The sequence below is a fragment of the Ambystoma mexicanum genome, chromosome 1q (assembly GCF_040938575.1).
Source record: "Ambystoma mexicanum isolate Mex_15411 chromosome 1q, UKY_AmexF1_1, whole genome shotgun sequence".
NCBI lineage: Eukaryota > Metazoa > Chordata > Amphibia > Caudata > Ambystomatidae > Ambystoma > Ambystoma mexicanum.
The window spans coordinates 1189607571-1189624060 of record NC_090922.1 but is presented as its reverse complement, the minus strand read 5'-3'; the positions used below and the strand labels follow the sequence as shown (position 1 = coordinate 1189624060).

The following is a 16490-nucleotide window of genomic DNA, read 5'->3' as shown; positions in this document are numbered from 1 at the left end:
CATAATGGACCCAGATAATGTGAGAAAGAATAAAGGACAAGGGAAAATATACAGGAAAAAATGAGTGTGTGTGTGTGTCTGTGTGTAAATAAGAGCATGAAATACAAGCCGGGATGAAAATTCATAGGGTGCCTTACATATTTCCTGCTTTTGTGTTGTCATCATTAGATAAAACATACATTTGAGGTAAAATAAATACAAAGGCAATTTCCAAATACCACCCATCACCAGTTGTTAATTAACGCAACCCTAACATATTCGTACAAGTTAAAAATATAATCTGCATTATTGCAATTCATAATATACCCCATTGCCTCCAGATAAAATGTGGTTTCCGCAATTACCTATGCAAGTCCACACCGCAGTTACAGATGACCCAGGTTGTCTGGGGCAGCCATATCACAAAAGCAAAGATTAGCCATGTCTCCCCCGTCCCATTTAATATGTCTACTTAGAGGAAGCACATTTAGGCGGGTCTTCAAAGCTAGTCTTCTACAATCAGGACACATTGTTACATACTTCCCCTCCTGCCATTGTGTTCACCCGTTACCCACTTCCCCTCCTGCCACTGTGTTCACCCTTCACACACTTCCCCTCCTGCCACTGCGTTCACCCGTCACACACTTCCCCTCCTGCCACTGTGTTCACCCTTCACACACTTCCCCCCCTGCCACTGTGCTCACCCGTTACACACTTCCCTTCCTGCCACTGTGTTCACCCGTCACACACTTACCCTCCTGCCACTGTGTTCACCCGTCACACACTTCCCCTCCTGCCACTGTGTTCACCCTTCACACACTTCCCCCCCTGCCACTGTGTTCACCCTTCACACACTTCCCCCCTGCCACTGTGCTCACCCGTTACCCACTTCCCCTCCTGCCACTGTGTTCACCCGTCACACACTTCCCCTTCTTCCACTGTGTTCACTCTTCACACACTTGCCCCCCTGCCACTGTGCTCACCCGTTACCCACTTCCCCTTGTGCCACTGTGTTCACCCGTCACACACTTCCCCTCCTGCCACTGTGTTCACCTGTTACACACTTCCCCTCCTGCCACTGTGTTCACCCTTCACACACTTCCCCCCTGCCACTGTGCTCACCCGTTACACACTTCCCCTCCTGCCACTGTGTTCACCCGTCACACACTTCCCCTCCTGCCACTGTGTTCTCCCATCACACACTTCCCCTCCTGCCACAGTGTTCACCCGTTACACACTTCCCCTCCTGCCTCTGTGTTCACCCGTTACACACTTCCCCTGCCACTGTGTTCACCCGTCACACATTTCCCCTCCTGTCACTGTGTTCACCCGTTACACACTTCCCCTCCTGCCACTGTGTTCACCCGTCACACACTTCCCCTCCTGCCACTGTGTTCACTCGTCACACACTTCCCCTCCTGCCACAGTGTTCAGCCGTTACACAGTTCCCTTCCTGCCACTGTGTTCACCCGTTACTCACCTCCCCTCCTGCCACTGTGTTCACCCATTACCCACTTCCCCTCCTGCCACTGTGTTCACTCGTCACACACTTCCCCTCCTGCCACAGTGTTCAGCCGTTACACAGTTCCCCTCCTGCCACCGTGTTCACCCGTTACACACCTCCCCTCCTGCCACTGTGTTCACCCATTACCCACTTCCCCTCCTGCCACTGTGTGCACCCGTTACACACTTCCCCTCCTGCCACTGTGTGCACCCGTTACACACTTCCCCTCCTGCCACAGTGTGCACCCGTTACACACTTCCCCGGCTGACTCTGTTCACCCGTTACACACTTCCCCTCCTGCCACTGTGTTCACCCGCAGAGCGGCATACAATCTTTGGGATCCCACCCGGCTTGCCGTTCTCCTCTCTTCTTCCTTCCTTGCTTTTCCGTCGTGTTTTCTGTCAGAAATTAAATTACCACCCCGCCTTCTTGAAATGGTACCTTACAGAATATGATTAAAATTGAATTGCTGCAGAATGCCATAAAGAGCTGAGCAACAACAAAACACTTTTAAATGCACGTTGAAGCTCTGGCTGACCACCACACTCAATAGCAACAGAATGTCTGCCATAATAAAGCAATCGGCGTGTTGGTTTTACTGGATGCTTTAACAGCAGCTTGGCAAAGGCATAAAGCAGTCACTAGTAATTGAATGGTAATGACATCTGGATGGTCTTAAATGATCATTGTAAAATGTGTCCCGGTCTGGGAGATTATTTCAGAAAGGAACGTGTACATCAATAAAACATGTGTCACTTTCCATGCAGCAGTGGATCAGTCATCCTATGCTATTCAAGGCTATTCGACTTTTCCCATATCTCTAACCAGTAAACGGAAATGGCAATCAATACAAATATTGCTTGTATTAAAATATGTCCAGCAAATCAAGAATGATTGAAAATGTAAGAAGCTAGACAAACAGCTCATGTTCCTGGACTCGCCTGACGGGCGCGAGGAATGACCTCTCTGTGTTCTTTTGCGGGTGCCAAGATGGATTTGGTTTTTGCCATCTAGGGGGGTGGTTGTGGTTTAGTGCCACCAATATGTGAGCCAAAACTATTGGTATAGATTGAGGTGGAAGAAGCTTCACCTTAGCAAGAGATGCATGAAGGGAAGTCACAATTGGGGTGTGGGGGTCTACCGACGAGAGCTACTGGGGCGGGGGTGGGGGGGGTTGAAGTTCATGAACAGGGAGATATGTACTAATCTGCTGTGTGCTGTTTACTTACTCTTTACACAGAAGAAAAGTATGCATGCACCATTATATTAAGAACTTCAAAAACATCTTTATGTATATTAATATCTGCAAGCATTTAGAGTACAGAAGCAAAATGCTGCATTTTCCCCATTGTAAGAGGATTCAATTCAGCACTACAGCCAAGTCAACGCCTAGTCTAGAATACTGAATGAAAACCCTTATTGATATATCTTAATGTCCAGTTCATGCGTTCTGGATGACTACCCCTATATAACACCCCTCTCTTGGAATCCTCCTGACCCCACTGAGCCAAGAAGTAGTTCTGTTTTGCAAGTTAAAAGGTTTAATTGATAATTTAAACAATATATATATATATCACACTTTATAATAAATTAATAATTGAATATCACACTTAATCTGATATGATAAAGATTAACAACGGAGAATCTGGCACTAGTACACTTCTTTATAATCACTAAGGAGTTGACATGAAATGGATAAGATAGCAACAATACTTTTATGGTTTCCAATGGATGCAATGTGGAATGAAATGCAGTACAGAAAATAACTTGATAGGATTTCAGCAAAAGACAATGTAATCACTTTCTTGGACAATTCACCCCCCCCTTTTATGCAATGCAGGGAAATGGAAGGAAGGCACACAGTTCTCAGAAATGCAATCAAATGTGATTCAGTTCACCCAGCAACTTAGACTACAGAAGTTGAAAACACAGGCAAAATGCTTTGATATGTGCTGGCAATGGAGTGAAAATATGTTAAAATGCTTTTAATTCCCTCTAGAGGTTTAGGGTGAGTGGTATCTAGTTAATATTAGCTCAGGCTCACTCTAGCAGTGATTCAGGGATAGTTTTTATGAGGCAAACGATTTTTTTCAAATGGAAGGGAAGCAGCAGCAGATTTTTACACGTGAAGAAATTTGCAAATCGCGGCAAAATTCGCGAATGCGTCTGGCGCGATTACAGAGGAACTACAAGGACTCTCACTATCGTTTTGGGGTCCTAGGAAAGCCTAGGATCTCAGCTTCCAGATGAAAGTTACTGCAAGTCTCTAGCACAAACGGTCGCGGAGATATGAGCGATTTTGTGAAGGTCGTTTTTCAGATTTGAAATTTTAAAGTTCAAAAAGACAAGTGCAGCTTGCAACTAGCAAATCACAGGTGACAGCTTTACAAATGACAGGTGACAGTTAGGAGGCAATTCTACTTAGATTAAAATAGCTTGAATTATATTATTTTAACTAAGAGATTGGTTCTGCACAGTTTTCTAGGTACTCACACTATATTCTTGAGTGAAATGGGCCTCGCCACGGATCTGGTCAGGTTTTAGACTGGACTCTGGTCTCTGCACTTCACAGTGATCTGGGTCAGCTCTCTCTGGTTCTGCTAACAGGTCAGCTCTACTCTGCTGGTCTGGTCTGGGTCTCTGAAGGTTGATGGAGGTAAAGTATGGATTTTCCCGTCAGAGCTTCCAGCTGCAAATGGATTTGAAGGTCCCTATCTGTCCTGTCTCTCTGCTTTTATGTGTTTTTAAAATGGGTGTGTGTGAGCAGCATCACTAGCCAGCCCCTCTCCACTTATCATTGGCCAGCTTTCATTTCTCCCCTGATTGGGGAACTAAGTTGTGTCAGAGTGATGTCATTTTACAGCCTGCAGAAAGTCCACTCCTCCTGTCAACTTGCACACAAATCTAGATTTGAACCAAATACATATTTCATAGCTACACAGTGGTTTGAAATTACATGCACCCATCACATATCACAGGAGGTATCCCCTGTTCCAACTCTGCTCTTCCTGGGGGCTTGCATTCAGAAATGGCAATATTTTGCACTTTTTAACTGGTTTGCAATATCGGACATTAACCCAAATTTACACACATGTGCGCAAGGAGTATGGACATTAGTTGATGAAGTGTCAGATTTTTCACATACACACATTTTGAGTAATATCCTCTTTTCCGCTAAAACCCCCCTGAACATGCCACCGGTTCTAAAAACCTCTTAAAATGTGGGCAGAAAAATCACAAGAATTATGGTGTCATTTAAATAATTTTCACAAGTCCGTACTATGAGTTATTCATCTTTTTAGAGTTATGTTCTGGCCCCAAAGGGGTGTGGTTTCCCCCCAGCACAAGGTTGAATTTCTGGTTTTTCCAGTTCTGCCAAGCCAGCTTGCTCTCACAGGCAGTGCCCCTCCTTTGTCCTTCCAGGAGGAAGCTACATTTACGACATCTGCAATAAACCATCTGCCTGGGTCAGGACAGGGCTTTGTTCAGAGCTCCTGTATTCTGTGGGGGCTCCCCTTAATTCAATTATCAGAGAGATGGCATATCCTTAGTGTGGCCAGCAAAAGGCAGATAGGCCTGGGAACACAGCTGTGACTCAAGTTTCACTCCTGATGGGGGGTAGTTGCCAGGCAAAATTGAAATCTCTTTAAGCCAGTTTTTAGCTACATGTCATTTCTGTTCCCCAGTTTTCTGCATTCAAATAAAACTAAACATTTTTACATATGCAGCTAGGATGCTGATTCTAAGTTTAAAACTATGACATTTAAACAATTGAAACCTATGTGACACACAAAGTAGGTCACTCATTTCTTTTAAACATTTAGATTTGTAGTGTCTTTCAGTCCAAATTTACTTAAACTGCTGAAATCCACAGCTCAGCCAGTCTTGTTATAAACCTTCAAGTCACTTCAGAATATAACTTTACATTGGATCCACCTCTTAAAATGTCTTTCTTTGGCATGTTTTGGGTTCATTTATTCAGTTTTCTACAAAATCTGGTGGTTTTAAAACGCCGGCTTTTGGATAGTGGTGAGTACTGGTACTGCACCCCTTTTTGGGATTTAAGAAAATTAATTCCCAACAGTTATGGGTTTGCTTTTGGCAATCAGCATTGCCACTCCCAATGGTTTCAGACTACTGTGTGGGTAGTCCACTGGTGGTTTTAGGCAGTGTCCTTCTGTGCCCATAACATCAGCAAAAATGAGTGGCAGCCTATTCTTCATGCATTTCCCTGTGCATTTTCTGGGAAGCTCTGGCCATCATGATGTTTTCCATGTCAGTACTGCACAGTTTTGAAGTAGGACTCGGATGCATGGGTAAATACATCCCACAAGCCCCCCTCTTGCGATGGCCATTCTATTTCACGAATGGGACTCGCAAGACCTGGGATGTTTCCTCATCTTCTTCCAATAGATGGCACAGTTCAGCATCTTTTCCTCCATCCGGTACTGATCGATCGGTTCTCCTCGCCGGTCCTGATGGGAAGATTGGGCGGTACCCCGGGCCCGTGGCGTCTCTGCTCCCGGTCTCCGGATCGTCCTCCTTGTCCCGTCTCCAGGTTTTCTTTCTCCTAGGACGACAAAGGAAGAGCGGCAATACCTATTCATAGACATTTTCCACCACTGTTGAGATAGTGGGGCAGCATATGCATTTCATCATAATGAAACATTACATTCTTATTTTGAAAAAAAACAGTATAACTAAGAGACAGTTTCATGCAAATCACAATATTTTAGAGACTAGATGTGGTATGTTTTATGGTTGGAACTGAATTAGTCTGAGACAGTACCCTCTAGGATTCCAGAGGATTCCTCCAGTTGTTGCAGAGTGTGCCTGGGATGGCAACATTTCAACTGGTTTATGTGGACCCACTTGTCTTCCCCCGCTGCCAAAGGACCTTTGGGGATGTGGATTTTGTAGGCCACAGGGGAGATCTTGTCGATGATCTCAAAGGGTCCCTTCCATGTAGGCAAAAATTTGCGCTGCTTGGCCTGGTTCCTTTGGAAGTTGTATAGATAGACCCGGTCTCCCACCTGATATTCCTTCCTGGAAGTTTTCAGGTCATAATGGGTCTTCATGCTATCATCCGATCTTTCTAGATTCCGCTGAGCATAAGCAAAAGCATGTTGAAGGTGTTTCCTTAAATTCTCCACATACTCATGAGTAGTGGAGGCATTTATCAGTGTCTGCTCTTGGGTCCTGTAGAGCAAATGCTGCGGAAGCACCATCTTGCGCCCAGTCATCAACTCAAATGGTGACATTTTGGTTGCAGATGAAGGGGTAGATCTGATGGCCATTAGGACCAGAGGTAATCGGATATCCCAACTTGGCCCAGAATCTGCCACAAACTTCTTTAATATGCTCACAATTGTCCGGTTATATCTCTCTACTGCCCCAGAAGAAGCTGGTCTATAAGCAATATGCAACTTCCTTTTGACCCCCAGTATCTCCCACATATTTGTCATTACTTCACTGGTGAAGTGGCTACCCCTGTCTGACTCAATCCTTTGAGGTAGACCAAAACGGGAAAAGATGTGGTTAATCATCAAGGCAGCTGCCGTTTCTGCCTTGCAGTTTGGGGCTGGGAGACATTCCACCCACTTGGTAAACAAGCATGTCACAGTCAACATGTACTTATTCCCCCTAGCAGAGCGAATCACAGGGCCTACAAAGTCGATTTGTAAATCTGACCATGGCAGTGTCATCCCCCTCTATTGGAGAGGCGCGCGGTGCATGAGGGATGATGGCTGAAATTGTGCACACACAAGACACCCCTTCAAGTATTGGTCAAGGTCCTGCCCCATGTGTGGCCAGTATGCAACCTCTCTTAAGATTTCCAATGTTGTGTGAAACCCCCTATGACCGGCGGTGGCCGCATCATGGGCGTGACTTAACATCAGGCTTCGGAATGAGGTAGGAACCACCCACTGATCGTGGCCAGCTTTGGATTTCCTTACCAGCAACCCGTCTTGGATTCGGAACATTTTTGGACATTTCATCAACACTCTTAGGTCCTCTTTCCCAATGTAATCGGTATCCGTCAGGGGAAAGTTCTTCGGGTCCTCAATGTGTTGGTAAAATTTACCAATTATTGGATCCCCCTTCTGAGCGGTAATCAGATCAGCATCAGGGGTCTCCTTACTCCATTGTGCAATTGGAAGGTCGTTGTGAGCATTTGTCTGGGACCTAGTGATAGCAGTGACCTGGATTTCCCCCAACAGGGACTCAATCTCAATTAGATCCCCTTGGATGGCCCCGGTTTTGGCCAGGTGATCAGCTAAGTCATTTCCAGTTTTGTCTGGTCCCTCTACTTTGGAATGACCCTTGATCTTTTTCCAATAGATGGTCATCTCATTCGAAGTGACCAGATCATCAATGTTTTGGATCAACTTCCCATGTTTCAAGGGTTTGTTGTTAGCACATAACATGCCTCTGGTTTTCCAATTAACCAGGTGCTCCACGAACCCGTTCCGTACATAATCCGAATCTGTGATTATGACCAGTTCGTGGAGTTGATGCTGGACAGCAGTGAGGATGGCCTGATGCACAGCCATCAATTCTGCCACCTGACTACTTCGGGGACCAATTTTGTATCCAGCGGAGGGTTCTGGGGACTCATTCACCCATGCATTCCCTACGCCGGCCACCAGTTCTTTCTCCCCGTTGTTGTCAACATGGTACGAGCATCCACCCACATAGACAGTGGGCATTCCCTCACACTTGTCCTCTTCAAAGACTTTGTGTGGGGAATTAAGGTATGCCTCCATGTTGTCCTTGATTTTTAGACTTTCGTCCTCGAGACAGTTTTCTCTGGCACAATCATGCAAGTCAGCCAGACCTTGCGCGAGGGGACTCTTCTTGTTTTGGCCATATCTGACCTCCACAGGAAAGCCTTGCATTGATAGAATCCAGGAAGTAATTCGGGAATTACTCACATTTCTGGCCCGGATTCTATCACTTTGGAGATATTGTGTGTTCCCTCTGGATAAACGGGCGGTAATTCTTCAATGCCCACACCGTTGCCAGGAGTGCCTTCTCACAATCGTTGAATTTTTCCTCCACAGAGGATAAAGTTTTGCTCGCATAGGATATTACTTTATTGACCTTGTCATGCTTTTGGTATAATACTGCCATCAAGCACGTATTAGAGAACCCCGTCTCCAGGAAGAACTCCTTGTTTCTGACAGGGTAAGCTAGGCAGGGCGCTTGTGAGAGGCTTCTTTTGAGTTGTCTTACTGCCTCGGCTTGTTCTGGACCCCATTCCCACTTGACCCCCCCCCTTCAGGAGATGAATCAGGGGTCTGGTGATCTCTGCGTAGCCCTCAATGAACTTTCTGCTTTAATTAGTCAGTCCAAGGAGGCTCCTTAGTTCCCGCGGAGTTGTGGGGTCTTTCAGTTTTTGAAGTGCTTCCACTTTCTTTTCCTGGGGACAGAGACCCTGAGGAATAATCTCATGCCCCAAGAATTTAACACGGGTTCTACACCACTGTGCTTTTTGAAAGGAAAGTTTTGCTCCGGCGGCCCTCAACTGGGTCAGAACATAACGGATCTCCGCTATATGTTCCTCCACAGATGAACTTTTGATGAGGACATCATCTACATAAGCCAGGTTACCCCTCGCACCCAGGTCGGGCATGGCCTTATGTAGGAAAATGTTGAACTCATTACCGGAGTTAAGGTATCCGAAGGGAGTCCGGGTCCATGTGTACTGCTGGCCCCCAAAGGTAAAAGCCAGTTTGTATTGGTCCTCCCTGCTGACAGGCACGGTCCAGTATCCATTGGTCAGGTCTATTGCAGTGAATACCTGTGACCCCTGGATCTGGGCCAGCCCTTGGTCAATGTAGGGCAGAGGCCATCGGGAAGTATGGACCCGTTTGTTGAGCTCCCTAAGGTCAGCGCAGAGTCTCCACTGGCCGTTTGGCTTTAATATTCCCAGCACCGGATTATTGAAGGTGCTGTGGATGGGACGGATTATTCCCCTGGACTCAAGGTTCTTAATTATTTCAGTAAGGGACTCCATTGATGCGAGAGGCAAGCGATATTGCTTCACAAACACTGGAGTCATGCCAGGGTCCGTGGGGATTGTTGTTGTGTGGATGTCAGTGCGACCGCAGTCATATGAGTCTACCGCAAAGAGATCTTGGAAATCCAAGAAAACTTGTTTCAACTTTTGCTTTTGTTCCAGAGTCACACAGGCATCAGCTAGGTTGACTCTCTCTTCCACCATCTGCCTGAAGCCTGGAAAGACTTCTGGTTTGGCTATCTCCGCGGCCTCCTCCAGCTGGGTGGAGAAGTCCCTGGTCAGAGTGCTGATTTGGACCGGAGGCTTCAGGTGGGAAAGGCAGCCCTCATGGACCTGGAAAATCACCTCATCCCTCCTGAAGTCACAAGTCACATCTTCCTTACCATAAGGGCAAGAAGTGTACACCAGGAAGTTCCCCTTTTTGTCCACCAGGACAAAAATCCTGTCTGGTGTTGTATTGTCATCACTGTCACTGTCAAAGCAGTCCTTGGGGATTGGCCCTAACAGTTCATTACCTAAATCTATGGAAAAATGTCGGTCATCAACCGCCATTCCAATAATGGTGCCTGCGGCTAGAGTAATACTCTTTAAGTCGCTGTTATCCACCTCTATTAGAATGGTGTCATGTTCAATGTTGACTAATGGTGTTGGGTTTACCCCTAACCCTTGCTGTTGGAGAGAAGCATTTAGATGTATGTAAGCATCAGGGTTTTTCAAATGTTGTCCTCTTTTAACTTTCACTTCCAGGGAGAATTGTCGGGTCCTTTCTGGGATGGTGACTTCCTCTTTAATCTGAATTTCAACTGCATAAGGTAGCAATTGAGCTGACCTAAATGCTTTTTCTGGATCATCAAAGCCCATGGGATTATCCGCTAATCGGGACCAAGCTTTGAAGTTTATTAGGTCCAAACTAATGGCAAAGCGATTGAGAATGTCACTGCCTAAGTAAAAGGCGGCAGTGACGTCTCGCACGACCCAACAATTATGGACTATGCTCTTGTTGCCAATAGAGATTTTGAGCATACACCTGCTTGGTAGGAGATGTTTGGAATTAGGTGCTTCCAGGTCCATTTCCCATTTGTCTATCAGTTTGAATGTGGGAATGGCTGGATCTTTTGGGAGTTGGCGGAACATGGCTTCGCTGATGAAGCTCTTACCGTTGTTCACACACACTCGAGCGAGAACAGAGTCCTTCCCATCATTTAATTGGACAGGGATGAACAACTGCTCTCCAATTTGCTGAATATCAGCCAGGCTCTGAGCTGATTTCACATCTTTCTGGACTATAGGAGTGGGAGTTTCTGATTGTGGATTAGTATAGAATTTCAGAGTGTTTCCTTCCAGCGTGGAGTACCACTTTAGACTGGAAGGAAGGTTGATTTTCAGAAATAGAGAGGACCCTCCACCACCAGTCTCTTGTCCTACTGCTATTACTGTCACGTCTGGAATCTGGTTATTCTGGAAGTGAAATTCTACTTGGTCAGATTTTTGTTCAACCATGTGGCAGGTGCCGTTTAAATTAACATGGTTGACACTCTGTTTTAATTTTATTGGTCGGCTAGTCTGGGTCCAGAGGACCTTGTTTACGCAATCTATTAGGGGTGACAACCTTCTCAGGAGGTCATTCCCTAGTAAACAAGGGGTGCCCTCTGGGGTCACAACTATGACCGGGTGTTTCAACTTATGTCGCCCAATTTTTATGTCCAAATCTGCCGTCCCCTCGACGGGAATTTCCTTCCCGTCAAAGTTCTGCAGTTGTCCAGGAAGAGAGGTGAGAGGAATTTGGTAATTCCCTCCCCTTCCTGCATTCAGTTCATCAAAGGCCCTTCTGGACAGAAGGGTGGCTTGAGATCCAGTGTCCACCAGTGCCAAAATTGTACCCTGCCCCTGTACTTGTACCGGGGCATAGTATCTTCCCTCCTTCTCCTCAAGGGGGCACAGATAATGCACATTTTTGGACAACTGGTGGGCTAACTTTCTGGTTTTGGACATCGCTAGCAAAGAGATTTGGGCGGAATTCTGCGGAGAGCCTTGGGAATCTGAAAGAAAAAGTTGGCAACTGGAGATCAGAGCCATTGTGGGTTCCCCTGGCTCCGGTTCTGGGCCGCCCCCCCCTTTTTGGAGGCAGTCACCAGGATGGGTTTGAACCAAGGGATTTTCTTGCTGTTGGTTCTGGGATGAGATGGTGGGCGGCGGTAGCTCAGTCTCCACATCTCCCCAGTCTGGATTTGCATCCCTAGGGACCCATTTTTCTTTGGGAGGAGTTCCCCCCTCTCTGAAGGAGAAGATCCTTTTCCCAGGATCCTCTGAGGATCCCTCTCCCTCAAATTGGAAGATCTGTACCTCCTCCTCAAACTGTGTCTGTTTGGGTCTTTTGTTTCTCCTACCACCCTAAAGGCAGACTTTCAGGGGCAAGAGATTTTGTTTCCGGTTCCTGGGTTTCCAGGGGCTGTTTACAAGTGAGGAAGGAAGCTTCCTCCAAGGCTTTACACCCCCCTTCCCCTTGTGCCTCCTCCCTGGGAACCGGTGTGTTATCGGGGTGCTGCCCCCGTCATTGTTCTGGAGCACCAGGTCCAGAGTTGGGTGCGTTCTGCGCCGGCACGCCCATCTGAGGGTTCTGCTGAGCCCTCAGTATGTGACCCAGATCCCGCGCCATGTTTTGAACCTGGCGCTCTAACTGGGAAACCCGCTCAGGCTGATACGGGGCCCTGTTTTCTCCCCTGGGCTGATCCCGGGAAGGGTAGCTGTCCCTCCTCTGGTAATACCCCGGGTTGGGAAGATTTGGGTACCCCTCCACCCTTGGCCTCCCCTCTCCCGGATTAGGTTGTCTGGGCTCAGGGAATTGGGGAAAGAAGGATGGATGATTTTGGGGTTGGAAATTGGGTAGATACCTGGGGAAAAAGTTCTGCCCAGGATTTGGAGAATTTCTGCCCTCCTGTGGGAAGTTGGGAGGGAAGTTCCCTGGGTTAGGTGCTTGGCTGGATCCCCCCCCCTTGGGCTGGAGGAGTCCACACATAACCCAGGATGGGTCGATTTCCCTTGTAACGGGGACTTACATAATCAGGAGAGCGAGGGACCCCATTTGTGGGGCTGCCTCCCTGGCTCCCTGTCTGTGACTGGCCCGAGGACCTTCTGGGCCTAGCATTATTAGGTGCAGGTAGGTTTTTAGGCCCCCCCATCTCCAAATCCAAAACGGGGGTGACCTTTACCTCTGCCACCTTGGCAGCAGCAGGGGTGCTGTTGGCTTTGGGGTTTTTCTGGGCATTACTTTTGCTATCTACCGGTTTCTGCACCTCATAGATCCGGGTAGCCTGTTCAATGACCCAGTCTAAAGATCTTTTCTCGTGAAAATCCCTCACGAGCTGGGTCATTATGTATTTGGGCAAGGCATGAAAAAATGTATTAATGAATTCTCTACTGTCTGTGCGCACCCTTCTGGTGGTCTGCGCAAAAGCACGTTTCAGTTCTTGCACAAACTCTTGTGGGGCCTGATCCTCCCCACACTGCAAATTGTAGGCTGCCTTGCGAGCCTCTTGAGGATTTCTGTGAACAGAAAAATGTTTCAAGATGGCCGCCTTATAGGTGGACCATCTTAAATGATTTTGGTCCTCCAGCCCCGCAAAGAAACTGGAGTATTCCGGGGAGAAGGTCCACTTTACATATTGAATACAGCTTTGGCTGTCCTTCAAATGGAAAGTCTCCATCATTTGCTCAAACAACTCTAAGTGCTCCCAAACAGAATACTTAGCGTTCTTATGGTAAGGCGTGATGACGCTCCTGATCGCCTTAATCTGCTTTAAGGGGTCCTTAAGCAAGGCCCTTTTTGTCTTATTGGCCCTTTTGGTCCGGGTAACCCTGGTCCATTCATCTTCTGACTCAGAGGCACTGCTCCCAGAGGTTCCTGTCTGCTCTTCCAGGTTTTCCCGGATTCTGCGAGCCTGGGAATGGCTGGCAGAATGTGGGGACCTCGTCTCCTGTGTCCTGCGCAGTTCAGAGGAGTCTTCAGATTCCTCCTTGCTGCCAGGATTTGATGGGTACCCCCTCCACTGACCTAACTGGGCAGAGGTTTTCAGGATGCCCTTAATGGGCCTACTCTCCTGGGGTTCCCCATTAAGTTCCACTGTGCTTGGGTGCCCATACCCGGATGCCCGCCCCTCCATTCCTGGGTGGTACTGGCCTATGAGCCCCATGCTTCTGGCTGGATAGTAATCTGCCATCCCTGTGGCCCTGTGCTCACGTGCGCCAGGGGACATGGGGGTGGCAGAGTCCAGGGACTGAGAGGTATGAGGGCCTCTGGTACTAGGGCTCCTGAGGTTATGCTCCGGAGTTTCCATTTCCCAGCGAACCTCATCTCTATCCGCCCCTGCTCCCTGTTGCAATGCAAGAGCCTGCATTTGTGCCTTCAGTTCCTCAGTTAAGGCCTTACTAGACTCTATCAGTCTCTCCTGCATCGCTACCTGTTGCTGGAGCCTATCATTGTGCTGGCAGAGAGCCTCATTCTCTCTCTGTGTTTCCTGATTGGTCCTGGAGCACTGGGCCAGTCTTTGCTGCAGGAGGGTTACCTCCTGAGCTGTGTCCCTATTGGCCTGCTCCTTTCTTGCTAGAGCATCCTCCACCCTCCTGGTGTGCTCTAACAAGTTCTGGTGTTCTTTTTGGAGGTCACCCAGTCCCTGGTGGGCCAGGTGATTTTCTTCCATTTTTCTTTTTAAATGGCAGACTTCCTGGCCTAAGGCGTCTCTTTCCTGACTAAGAGCCTGCATTTGTGCCGCCAGGTCGTCCCTTTGCCTTTGGAAGGCACCAGCTTTCTGGCGTTCTTCATCAAACTCTGCCTGGGTATCCAGGTCTTTCATAATCAGCTTGTTGCTCTCTACCTTCACTCTATCTAGATGACTTTGCAGGGTGGCTACCTGCTCCGTGCATGCCCTGTTAAAGTCTAATTGTTGCTCCAGCTTTTTCTGGCTCTGCAGTAAGGAGTCCAAACTGTCTTGGTGCTCCTTCTGCAGGGCCAGAAATCTAGTATCCTGGTCAGCCTTTTCCTGTTGCAGTATATCCATGTCCTCTTTTATTTTAATGATATACTGCCTACTATCATTTTCTGACTCCTGGCTCCTCTGCAGCCTCTGCTCAGAAGAGTCCAGATCAGATTGGGCCTTCTGTAATGCCAGCAGTTGCCTACTCACCAAATCTTGGCCTTCAGCACATTTGTCCTGCATGGCTCCCATATGTAAATATAAATATGCCGCTACTCTGGCAATCTTGTTGTGCTCATCCTTGGCCTTAGAGGACATATATAGTTCACTCAGGGCCACATGTAAGGGACCCTGGTCTCTCCATATATCTGACCCTGTTTCCGTGATTTGGGGTGTGATGGCCTGCAACCAGACTGTTTGGTCCTGGTGAGTCCACTCACCTCTCACAAATAACTTATGTAAGAAGTGCTCTCTGGCTATTTTCATGTCTACTAAGGTCGTCATTCTAGAGATTGGTCTCTGTCCTGACTTACAGAAGTTTGTATTTTATTTTTGCAAAACAGACCTTTTTCTTCGAGCGTTCCTTTGAGAAGTGCATTACAGCGTAACACAGCGTGTGCTCCGACCGGATATGTGTATCTGGTCAGCTGGCACGCTGTATTAATCTGCACAAGTGATAGATCTAATCCAAACGTCCGGCACGAGCCCCCAATTTGTAAGAGGATTCAATTCAGCACTACAGCCAAGTCAACGCCTAGTCTAGAATACTGAATGAAAACCCTTATTGATATATCTTAATGTCCAGTTCATGCGTTCTGGATGACTACCCCTATATAACACCCCTCTCTTGGAATCCTCCTGACCCCACTGAGCCAAGAAGTAGTTCTGTTTTGCAAGTTAAAAGGTTTAATTGATAATTTAAACAATATATATATATATATCACACTTTATAATAAATTAATAATTGAATATCACACTTAATCTGATATGATAAAGATTAACAACGGAGAATCTGGCACTAGTACACTTCTTTATAATCACTAAGGAGTTGACATGAAATGGATAAGATAGCAACAATACTTTTATGGTTTCCAATGGATGCAATGTGGAATGAAATGCAGTACAGAAAATAACTTGATAGGATTTCAGCAAAAGACAATGTAATCACTTTCTTGGACAATTCACCCCCCCTTTTATGCAATGCAGGGAAATGGAAGGAAGGCACACAGTTCTCAGAAATGCAATCAAATGTGATTCAGTTCACCCAGCAACTTAGACTACAGAAGTTGAAAACACAGGCAAAATGCTTTGATATGTGCTGGCAATGGAGTGAAAATATGTTAAAATGCTTTTAATTCCCTCTAGAGGTTTAGGGTGAGTGGTATCTAGTTAATATTAGCTCAGGCTCACTCTAGCAGTGATTCAGGGATAGTTTTTATGAGGCAAACGATTTTTTTCAAATGGAAGGCAAGCAGCAGCAGATTTTTACACGTGAAGAAATTTGCAAATCGCGGCAAAATTCGCGAATGCGTCTGGCGCGATTACAGAGGAACTACAAGGACTCTCACTATCGTTTTGGGGTCCTAGGAAAGCCTAGGATCTCAGCTTCCAGATGAAAGTTACTGCAAGTCTCTAGCACAAACGGTCGCGGAGATATGAGCGATTTTGTGAAGGTCGTTTTTCAGATTTGAAATTTTAAAGTTCAAAAAGACAAGTGCAGCTTGCAACTAGCAAATCACAGGGGACAGCTTTACAAATGACAGGTGACAGTTAGGAGGCAATTCTACTTAGATTAAAATAGCTTGAATTATATTATTTTAACTAAGAGATTGGTTCTGCACAGTTTTCTAGGTACTCACACTATATTCTTGAGTGAAATGGGCCTCGCCACGGATCTGGTCAGGTTTTAGACTGGACTCTGGTCTCTGCACTTCACAGTGATCTGGGTCAGCTCTCTCTGGTTCTGCTAACAGGTCAGCTCTACTCTGCTGGTCTGGTCTGGGTCTCTGAAGGT

General features: G+C 46.8%; 1 protein-coding gene across 1 annotated transcript in view; it reads left to right on the top strand.

Annotated features, from left to right (window-relative positions):
- LRRC7 (leucine rich repeat containing 7) overlaps positions 1-16490 on the top strand; it is a 3010809-nt gene that overhangs the window by 2609115 nt on the left and 385204 nt on the right. The window lies entirely within an intron of this gene.